General features: G+C 40.1%; 1 non-coding gene across 1 annotated transcript; it reads left to right on the forward strand.

The window, feature by feature from the left end:
* Positions 1 to 3828: 3828 nt before the first annotated feature.
* On the forward strand, positions 3829 to 3936 carry LOC112724792 (small nucleolar RNA R71). Its single transcript, XR_003163937.1, has one exon. It is a non-coding gene; the product is annotated as a small nucleolar RNA R71 (small nucleolar RNA).
* The last annotated feature ends 7740 nt before the right edge of the window (positions 3937 to 11676 follow it).

Consider the following 11676-nt stretch of genomic DNA (forward strand, 5'->3'; position numbering starts at 1 on the left):
TAAAGACACAAACATAAATAAACATAAGCATAGAAATTCAAAAAACAGGAAAATAAAGAACAAGGAAATTAAAGAACAGGTCCACCTTAGTGATGGCGGCTTGTTCTCCTCTTGAAGATCTTATGGAGTGCTTGAGCTCCTCAATGTCTCTTCCTTGCCTTTGTTGCTCCTCTCTCATGGTTCTTTGGTCTTCTCTAATTTCATGGAGGAGGATGGAATGCTCTTGGTGCTCCACCCTTAGTTGTCCCATATTGGAACTTAATTCTCCTAGGAAGGTGTTGATTTGCTCCCAATAATTTTGTGGAGGAAAATGCATCCCTTGAGGCATCTCAGGGATTTCATGATGAGAAAATTCCTCATGCTCTTGTCCATGACTGGAATCTCTTGTTTGCTCCATCCTTTTCTTAGTGATAGGCTTGTCCTCATCAATGAGGATGTCTTCCTCTATGTCCATTCCAGCTGAATTGCAGAGGTGACAAATGAGATGAGGGAAGGCTAACCTTGCCATAGTAGAGGACTTATCCGCCACCTTGTAGAGTTCTTGGGACATAACTTCATGAACTTCTACTTCCTCTCTAATCATGATGCTATGAATCATGATAGCCCGATCTATAGTAACTTCAGACCGGTTGCTAGTGGGAATGATTGAGTGTTGGATGAATTCCAACCATCCCCTAGCCACGGGCTTAAGGTCATTCCTTCTTAGTTGAACCGGCTTCCCTCTTGAATCTCTCTTTCATTGAGCGCCCTCTTCACAGATGTCCATAAGGACTTCGTCCAACCTTTGATCAAAGTTGACCCTTCTAGTGTATGGGTGTGCATCTCCTTGCATCATGGGCAAGTTGAATGCCAACCTTACATTTTTCGGACTAAAGTCTAAGTATTTCGCTCGGACCATTGTAAGCCAATTCTTAGGATCCGGGGTCACACTTTGATCATGGTTCTTGGAGATCCATGCATTGGCATAAAACTCTTGAACCATTAAGATTCCGACTTATTGAATGGGGTTGGTGAGAACTTCCCAACCTCTTCTTCGGATCTCATGTCGGATCTCCGGATATTCGCCCTTGTTGAGCTTAAAAGGGACCTCGGGGATCACCTTCTTCTTGCCCACAACTTCATAGAAGTGGTCTTGATGCACCCTTGAGAAGAATCTCTCCATCTCCCATGACTCAGAGGTGGAAGCTTTTGCCTTCCCTTTCCTCTTTTTAGAGATTTCTTCGGCCTTTGGTGCCATTAATGGTTATGAAAAAATAAAACAAAAAAAAGCTTTAGCTTTTACCACACCAAACTTAGAAGGTTGCTCGTCCTCGAGCAAAAGAAGAAAGAAGAGAGTAGAAGAAGAAGAAATAGAGGAGATGGAGGGGCTTAGTATTTCGGCCAAGGGGGAGAAGTAGTGTGTGAAAATGAAGAAGTGAAGATGGGTTTATATAGGAGTGGAGGGGGGGTAAGGTTCGCCATTATGGGTCGGTTTGGGTGGGGAAGTGGTTTAAATTTGAATGGTGAGGTAGGTCGGGTTTTATGATGGATGGATGTGGATTGGTAAAGGGATTATGGAGAAGAGGGTAAGATTTGATAGGTGAGGGGTTTTTGGGGAAGAGGTATTGAGGTGATTGGTGAATGGGTGAAGAAGAGAGAGAGGTGGGGTAGGTGGGGATCCTGTGGGGACCAAAGATCCTGAGGTGTCAAGGATTTCTCATCCCTGCACCATGTGGCGTGCAAAACGCCCCTTGCTGCCAATCCTGGCGTTAAACGCCAGGCTGCTTCCCATTTCTGGGTTTAACGCCAGCTTCTTGCCCATTTCTGGCATTAAACGCCAGTCTGGTGCCCATTTCTGGCGTTAAACGCCCAGAATGGTGCCAGACTGGGCGTTTAACGCCCATTCTGCTACCCTTACTGGCGTTTAAACGCCAGTAAGTTTCTCCTCCAGGGTGTTCTGTTTTTCATTCTATTTTTCCTTCTGTTTTTGCTTTTTCAATTGTTTTTGTGACTTCACATGATCATCAACCTATAGAAAACATAAAATAACAAAAGAAAATAGAAATTTAACATAGATAATTAACAATTGGGTTGCCTCCCAAAAAGTGCTTCTTTAATGTCAATAGCTTGACAGTGGGCTCTCATGGAGCCTCACAGATGTTCAGAGCAATGTTGGAACCTCCCAACACCAAACTTAGAGTTTGAATGTGGGGGTTCAACACCAAACTTAAAGTTTGGTTGTGGCCTCCCAACACCAAACTTAGAGTTTGACTGTGGGGGCTCTGTTTGACTCTGTATTGAGAGAAGCTCTTCATGCTTCCTCTCCATGGTGACAGAGGGATATCCTTGAGCTTTAAACACAAGGGAATCTTCATTCACTTGAATGATCAATTCTCCTCTGTCAACATCAATCACAGCTTTTGCTGTGGCTAGGAAGGGTCTGCCAAGGATGATGGATTCATCCATACACTTTCCAGTCTCTAGGATTATGAAATCAGAAGGGATGTAATGGTCTTCAACCTTTACCAAGACATTCTCTACAAGTCCATAAGCTTGTTTCTTTGAATTGTCTGCCATCTCCAGTGAGATTCTTGCAGCTTGTACCTCAATGATCCCTAGCTTCTCTATTACAGAGAGAGGCATGAGGTTTATGCTTGACCCTAGGTCACACAGAGCCTTCTCAAAGGTCATGGTGCCTATGGTACAAGGTATTGAGAACTTTCCAGGATCTTGTCTCTTCAGAGGTAATCTCTGCCTAGTCAAGTCATCCAGTTCTTCGATGAGCAAGGGGGGTTCATCCTCTCATGTCTCATTACCAAATAACTTGGCATTTAGCTTCATGATTGCTCCAAGATACTTAGCAACTTGCTCTTCAATAACATCTTCATCCTCTTCAGAGGAGGAATACTCATCAGAGCTCAGGAATGGAAAAAGTAAATTCAATGGAATCTCTATAGTCTCAGTGTGAGCCTCAGATTCCCATGGTTCCTCATCAGGGAGCTCCATGGAGGTCAGTGGACGTCCATTGAGGTCTTCCTTAGTGGAGATCACTGCCTCTTCCTCCTCTCCAGGTTTGGCCATGTGAGACGAATTTATGGCTTTGCACTCTCTCTTTGGATTCTCTTCTGTATTGCTTGGGAGAGTACTAGGAGGGAGTTCAATAATTTTTTTACTCAGCTGACCTACTTGTGCCTCCAAATTTCTAATGGAGGATCTTGTTTCAGTCATGAAACTTTAAGTGGTTTTGATTAGATCCGAGACAATGGTTGCTAAATCAGAGTGGCTCTGCTTAGAATTCTCTGTTTGTTGCTGAGAAGATGATGGAAAAGCCTTGCTATTGCTAAACCTGTTTCTTCTACCATTATTGTTGTTGAAACCTTATTGAGGTCTCTGTTGATCCTTCCATGAGAGATTTGGATGATTTCTCCATGAAGGATTATAGGTGTTTCCATAGGGTTCTCCCATGTAATTCACCTCTTCCATTGCTGGGTTCTCAAGATCATAAGCTTCTTCTTCAGAGGAAGCTTCCTTAGTACTGCCTGTTGCTGCTTGCATTCCAGACAGACTCTGAGAAATCATATTGACTTGTTGGGTCAATATTTCATTCTGAGCCAATATGGCATTCAGAGTATCAATCTCAAGAACTCCTTTCTTCTGAGTTGTCCCATTATTCACAGGATTCCTTTCAGAAATGTACATGAATTGGTTATTTGCAACCATTTCAATTAGTTCATGAGTTTCTGCAGGCGTCTTCTTCAAATGAAGAGATCCTCCAGCAGAGCTATCCAATGACATCTTGGATAGTTCAGACAGACCATCATAGAAAATACCTATGATGCTCCATTCTGAAAGCATGTCAGAAGGGCACCTTCTGATCAATTGCTTGTATCTTTCCCAAGCTTCATAGAGGGATTCACCTTCCTTCTGTCTGAAGGTTTGGACTTCCACTCTAAGCTTACTCAATTTTCGAGGTGGAAAGAACTTTGCCAAGAAGGCATTGACTAGCTTTTCCCAAGAGTTTAGGCTTTCTTTAGGTTGTGAGTCCAACCATGTCCTAGCTCTATCTCTTACAGCAAAAGGGAAGAGCATAAGTCTGTAGACTTCAGGGTCAACCCCATTGGTCTTGACAGTGTCACAGATTTGCAAGAATTCAACTAAGAACTGATAAGGATTTTCCAATGGAAGTCCATAAAACTTGCAATTCTGTTGCATTAGAGAAACTAATTGAGGCTTAAGCTCAAAGTTGTTTGCTCCAATGGCAGAGATTGAGATGCTTCTCCCATAGAATTTGGGAGTAGGTGCAGTAAAGTCACCAAGCACCTTCCTTGCATTGTTGGCATTGTTGTTTTCGACTGCCATGGCTTCTTCCTCCTTGAAGAGCTTTGTTAGGCCCTCTAGAGAGAATTGTGCTTTAGCTTCTCTTAGTTTTCTCTTCAAGGTCCTTTCAGATTCAGGATCAGCTTGAACAAATATGCCTTTATCTTTGCTCCTGCTTATATGAAAGAGAAGAGAACAAAAAAGTAGGGAATCCTCTATGTCACAGTATAGAGATTCCTTGAGGTGCCAGAGGAAAGAAAGAATAGAAGGAGGAGGTAGAGAGAGGAGAATTCGAACTTATCAAGAGGGATAGGGTTCGAATTGCACCTTGAGGAGGAGTGTTAGTCCCTTAAATAGAAGGATGTGAGAAGAGGGGAAGAATTTTCGAAAATTAATTAAAAGATTTTGAAATAATTAAAAGAAATTTTTGAAAATTTGATTGATGACTTTCGAAAACTAAGATTAGGAAAGAAATTAAGTGATTTTGAAAAAGATTTTGAAATTAGAAATTAAAAAGATATGATTGAAAATTAATTTTGAAAAAGATGTGATTGAATAACACTATCTGAGTGCTTAGGGTCACGGCCAAGACTCATAAAGTAGCTATATTCAAGAATCAACATACTGAACTAGGAGAATCAATAACATTATCTGAATTCTGAGTTCCTATAGATGCCAATCATTCTGAACTTCAAAGGATAAAGTGAGATGCCAAAACTGTTCAGAAGCAAAAAGCTAATAGCCCCGCTCATCTAATTAAGACTGATCTTCATAGATGTTTTTGGAATTCATTTTATATTCTCTTCTTTTTATCCTACCTTGTTTTTAGTTGCTTGGGGACAAGCAACAATTTAAGTTTGGTGTTGTGATGAGCGGATAATTTATACGCTTTTTGGCATTGTTTTTAGGTAGTTTTTAATATGTTTTAGTCACTTTTTATTATATTTTTATTAGTTTTTAATTAAAAATCACATTTCTGGACTTTACTATGAGTTTGTGTGTTTTTCTTTAATTTCAGGTATTTCCTGGCTGAAATTGAGGGAGCTTAGCAAAAATCTTATTCAGGCTGAAAAAGGACTGCTGATGCTGTTGGATTCTGACCTCCCTGCACTCGGAATGAATTTTTTGAAGCTACAGAATTGCAATCGGCGCGCTCTCAATTGCGTTGGAAAGTAGACATCCAGATCTTTCCGGCAATATATAATAGTCCATACTTTGCTCAAGGATAGATGATGTAAACTGGCGTTCAACGCCAGTTCCATGTTGCATTCTGGCGTTAAACGCTAGAAACAGGTTACAAGTTGGAGTTAAACGCCAGAAAGAGGTTACAACCTGGCGTTTAACTCTAGAAACAACCTAGGCACGTGTAAAGCTCAAGTCTCAGCCTCAGCACACACCAAGTGGGCCCTAGAAGTGGATTTCTGCACTATCTATCTTAGTTTACTCATTTTCTGTAAACCTAGGTTACTAGTTTAGTATTTAAACAACTTTTAGAGATTTATTTTGGACCTCATGACATTTTTAGATCTGAACTTTGTACTCTTTGATGGCATGAGTCTCTAAACTCCATTGTTGGGGGTGAGGAGCTCTGCTGTGTCTCGATGAATTAATGCAATTATTTCTGTTTTCTATTCAAACACGCTTGTTTCTATCTAAGATGTTCATTCGCACTTCAATATGATGAATGTGATGATCCGTGACACTCATCACCATTCTCAATCTATGAACGCATGCCTGACAACCACTCCTGTTCTACCTTCGATTGAATGAGTATCTCTTGGATTCCTTAATGAGAATCTTCGTGGTATAAGCTAGAATCCATTGGCAGCATTCTTGAGAATTCGGAAAGTCTAAACCTTGTCTGTGGTATTCCGAGTAGGATTCATGGATTGAATGACTGTGACGAGCTTCAAACTCACAAGGGTTGGGTGTAGTGACAGACGCAAAAGGATCAATGGATCCTATTCCAGCATTAGTGAGAACCGACAGATGATTAGCCGTGCGGTGACAGCGCACCTGGACCATTTTCACTGAGAGGACGGATGGTAGCCATTGACAACGGTGATCCACCAAAACACAGCTTGCCATAGGAGGAACCTTGCGTGCATGAAGAAGAAGACAGGGGGAAAGCAGAGATTCAGAAGACAAAGCATCTCCAAAACTCCAACATATTCTCCATTACTGCATAACAAGTATTTATTTCATGCTCTTTTATTTTTCGCAATTCAAACTGATAATCATAATTGATATCCTGACTAAGAATTACAAAATAACCATAGATTGCTTCAAGCCAACAATCTCCGTGGGATTCGACCCTTACTCACGTAAGGTATTACTTGGACGACCTAGTGCACTTGCTGGTTAGTGGTACGAGTTGTGAAAAGTGTGATTTACAATTCGTGCACCAAGCACCAATTGCAAAGTCACTTGCATCACACATAAGTTCAAAAGGCAATTCCCAATCTGCGGGTGTGATGATTAGTGTTGTAGTGAGTTTTCTCTTTAAAGTTTCAAAGGCATGCTTGCAATTGTCATCAAAGATGAAAGGATTATCAATCACTAGCAAATTACTTAGTGGTTTTGCTATTTTTGAAAAATCTTTGATAAATCTCCTGTAAAAACCAGCATGTCCAAGAAAACTTCTCACTGCTTTCACATTAACAGGTATAGGAAGCTTTTCAATGATTTCTATTTTTGCTTTGTCAACTTCTATACCTTTAATTGAAACCTTATGCCCAAGAACTATCCCTTCAGCAACCATGAAATGGCATTTCTCCCAATTCAATACCAGATTAATTTCTTGGCATCTTTTCAACACAAGAGTTAAATTATGCAAGCAGGTGTTAAATGAATTGCCAAAGACAGAAAAATCACCCATGAATACTTCTAAAAATTTTTCCACCATGTCAGAAAATATAGAAAGTATACACCTTTGAAAAGTTACAAGGGCATTGCATAGCCCAAAGGGCATCCTTCTTTAAGCAAAGACTCCAAATGGACGGGTGAAGGAATTCTTTTCATGATCCTTGGGATCCACCACTATTTGATTGTATCCAGAGTACCCCTCCAGGAAGCAATAGTATGCATGTCCAGCCAATCTTTTTAGCATCTGGTCAATGAATGGGAGAGAAAAGTGATCTTTCCTTGTAGCATCATTCAGTCTTCTATAATCGATGCACATTCTCCACTCCGTCACTGTCCTTGTGGGAATGAGTTTATTCTTCTCATTGAAGATGAAAGTCATGCCACCTTTCTTTGGCACTACTTGTATTGGGCTCACCCAAGAGCTATCAGAGATTGGGTATATGATTCCAGCATTCCATAGCTTCATCACTTCTTTTTGAACAACCTCCTTCATGGTTGGGTTAAGTCTTCTTTGGGGTTGAACTACAGGCCTTGAATCCTCCTCCAATAGAATCTTGTGCATACAGATGGCAGGGCTTATGCCCTTGATATCATCAATCCTCCAACCCAAGGCTGTCTTGTGAGCTTTCAACACTTCAATCAGCTTTGTTTCTTCTTTTATGTTCAAGGAGGAATTTATAATCACTAGCAGGGCCTCTGTTTCTCCAAGAAACACATACTTGAGATAAGGGGGAAGAGGCTTCAACTCTTGTTTTGGCTTCTCCTCTATCTTGCCTTCAGAGGAAATTTCTGCTACTTCCTTTTCTATGAAGTTTTGTTCCTCTCCTGTTTCCTCTTCTTGTTCCTCCTGGTTGTTATCTTCCAGTAGCTCCTCCTCCTCCTCTTCTATCATTTCCACTCTCATGGGCTTTTCCTTCTCAAGAGGATACTGCAAGGCATTGAAGACATTGATGATCATTTTTTCATCATGCACCCTAAGGGTCATCTCACCTTTCTCCACATCTATGATGGCTCTTGCTATTGCTAAGAAAGGACGTCCCAATATGATTGAACTGTGTCCTTCTTCTTCCATGTCTAAGATAACAAAGTCAGCAGGGAAAATAAATTCTCCAATATTCACCAATAAATTTTCTACTACTCCATTTGGTATCTTGAGTGATCTGTCAGCTATTTGAAGTGACATCCTAGTAGGCTTGACTTCCTCTATTGCAAGCTTCTTCATTAGTGAGAGTGGCATTAAATTGATGCTGGCTCCTAAGTCACAGAGAGCTTTGTCCAATGTTCTGTTGCCTATAGTGCAAGATAGGATGAAGCTTCATGGATCTTTGAGCTTTGGTGGAAGACCTCTTTGGATGATAGCACTGCATTCTTGGGTCAAGATTACCGTTTCTTTTTCATTCCAGTTCCTCTTCTTGTTGATAAGCTCCTTTAAGAACTTTGCATATAGAGGCATTTGTTCTAGAGCTTCAGCAAGTGGAATGTTGATCTCCAACTTTTTAAAAACTTTTAAAAACATTGGGAACTGTTGATCCTTTAGCTCCTTGTTGAACCTTTAAGGATATGGAATGGAAGCAGTGTATGGCTTCTCCTCCTTCTTCTGTGCTTGTGAATGTTCCTCAATAGCCTGCATTCCGTTCTTTGAAACTAGTGGTTGTTCCTCTTCCTTGGCCTTCTCTTGGTCTTGCTTGTCTTTCTCCTCTACTTGCTTCTTGCTGCCAATGTCACTTTTAGCTGGCCTCTTGTTAGTTTCTTTGTCATTCACCAAGGTTCTTCCAATCCTTAATTAGATTTCTTTGCATTCTTTTTTTGGATTAGGAATGGTGTCACTTGGTAATGTATTGGGTGCTCTTTCAGCCACTGTTTGCTTGGATAATTGTCCAATTTTCCTTTCCAAGTTCCTCAGTGAAGCTTCATGGTTCTTGTTGGTTAGCTATTGATGTTTCATCATCTTTTCCATCATTATCTCCAAGTTGGAGATCCTTTGAGATTCTTGGGGTGGTTGTGGTTGATTATAGGATGTTGAGGATGGATGATAGTTATTTTGGTTAGTGGATGGGTTGTTGGGTGGATAGTAGTTGGGTTGAGGTTGATTGTTTTGTGCTTTTCTGTATTGGTTTTTGTTAGTGTTTTGATGGTTTTGATAATTTGTGTTTCTGGAATTGTTTTGGTTTGAGTTTCTCTGCTAAGGCTGCTGGTTTTGATTGTGATTGTCTTCCCACCTCAAATTGGGGTGGTTCCTCCAGGAAGAGTTGTAAGTATCCCCATGGAACTCATTTTGACCAACTCCTTGGTTGTGCATGTATTGGACTTGCTCAGGTTGTTGTTCTTCATAGAGTTCTTCATTCTCCCCCCACCCAGCTGGTGGTTGATTTGGAGTGTTCACTACTGCAACTTGAAGACCATCGATCCTCTTGGCCATCATCTCCATTTGCTGCTGGATCTGTTGATGCATCACTTTGTTTTGAGCTAAAATGGTATCCACACCTTCCAGCTCCAATACACCCTGCCTTTGAGCTGGTTGGCGTTGCCTTTGATGACCATAGAAGTACTGGTTATTTATCACAGTGTCTATGAGGTTCTAAGCTTCCTCAGCTGTCTTCATGAGTTTTAATGAACCTCCTGCTGAATAATCAAGGGCTTCTTAAGCTCTCAGTGTCAATCCTTCATAGAAATTTTGAAGTTTATCCCATTCATTAAACATCTCTGGTGGACACTTTCTGATTAAAGTTTTGTATCTCTCCGAGGCATCATACAATGACTCTCCATCCACCTGAGTGAATGTTTGGACCTCTGTCTTCAATCTGATGATCCTTTGGGAAGGATAGAACTTGGCTAAGAACTTGTTCACTAGATTCTCCTAGCTGTTGATGCTTTCTCTTTGAAATGCCTCCAACCATTGAGCAACTTTGTCCCTCAGGGAAAATGGAAATAGCAGCAGCTTGTAAATGTCTGGATGCACACCATTGGTCTTCACTGTATCACATATCCTTAGGAAGGTGGATAGGTGCTGGTTTGGATCTTCCAAGGGACCTCCTCCATAAGAACAGTTGTTCTGCACCAAAGTGATGAGTTGAGGCTTCAATTCAAAATTTTTTGCATTGACATTTGAAGTAAGTATGCTACTCCCACAGTGTTTTGGATTAGGGAAGGTGTAGGAGGCTAGAACTCTCCTTTGAGGCTGGCCATTGTTGTTAGCTACTACCTCATGTTGGTTTCGGATGTTATCCTCCATCTCTTGATCCTATTCTTCTAATAATTCTTCTCCAACACTTTTCTTTCCTCTTGCTTCTCTTCTTAGTCTTCGCAGAGTTCTCTCGTCAAGGTTACAAGAGGTGGAGACCTCTCTCCTTGCTTCTGTCATACACACAAAACTAGAAACCAGAGACAATTTACTCTACTGCTAGAGCGATGTTAATGTTAGCTTAAACAAAAGAAAATGCTTAATCTAGATTATCACCCTACTTAATCATTGTCAATCTAAATCAATCCCCGCAACGGCGCCAAAAACTTGATGAGGGAAAAATGATTCCATACAAACTCACCGGCAAGTGTACCGGGTCGCATCAAGTAGTAATAACTCACAAGAGTGAGGTCGATCCCACAGGGATTGATGGATAGAGCAATTTTAGTTAGGTGATGAATTTAGTTAAGTGAATATTTGATGATTTGAGTAATTTTGATTAACAGAAGTGAAATTGCAAGAAAATAAAAGTGCAGAATGAAAATTGGTTGAATCTTAAAGTGCAGAAGAAGTAAATTGCAGAAACTTAAAGAGCAAGAAAGTAAAAGAGATGAAACTTAAATTGCAAGAAATGTAAAGAGCTGAAACTTAAATTGCAAGAAATGTAAATTACTGAATCTAAATTGACAAGGAACTTAAATTGCATCAAAAGTAAAGGGAATTGGGTATTGGGATTCAAATTGAACTAGAAAATGTAAATTGAAGTAAACCAGAGAACTATGAGATGTAGAGGTTCAGATCTAGATCTAAGTAGCAAAACAGAGATGGAAATTTTCTTTAAGAAACAAAACAGCAAGAAAACTTAATTCAATTATGAAATCCTAAAGAGAAATTGACAATTGAAGAAGAGTAATGAGAACAGATAATAGATCTAGATCTTAATTACTCTCTTGACAAAATAGAAAAGAAATTACAGAAGAAATAAAAATGAAAACAGAAAAGGAAATTCAGATCCAACTTTCAATTCTTAGAAAAAAAACAAAAAGGAAAAGCAAAAGATGAGTCTAAGATGAAGAATTCAGTAGAGTCCTTCAATCTCAGTTCAAAACCCAAAATAGAAAGTAGAAGTTGCAGAAGAAAGAAAATGAACCTAGAGAATTTAGATCTACTCCCCAATTCCCTAATTCCAAAAATGAAAATTAAAAGTAAGAAAGCAAAAAATGAGCAAAAGGTCCTCTTCCAATCAAATTTGCTCCTATTTATACATTTTCTATTCTAGTCACTAAGCACTTGGAATGGGCTTTTGGCTTTGGACTTGAAGAAGAGTGGATCCG

This window comes from Arachis hypogaea, chromosome 11 (genome assembly GCF_003086295.3).
Source record: "Arachis hypogaea cultivar Tifrunner chromosome 11, arahy.Tifrunner.gnm2.J5K5, whole genome shotgun sequence".
NCBI lineage: Eukaryota > Viridiplantae > Streptophyta > Magnoliopsida > Fabales > Fabaceae > Arachis > Arachis hypogaea.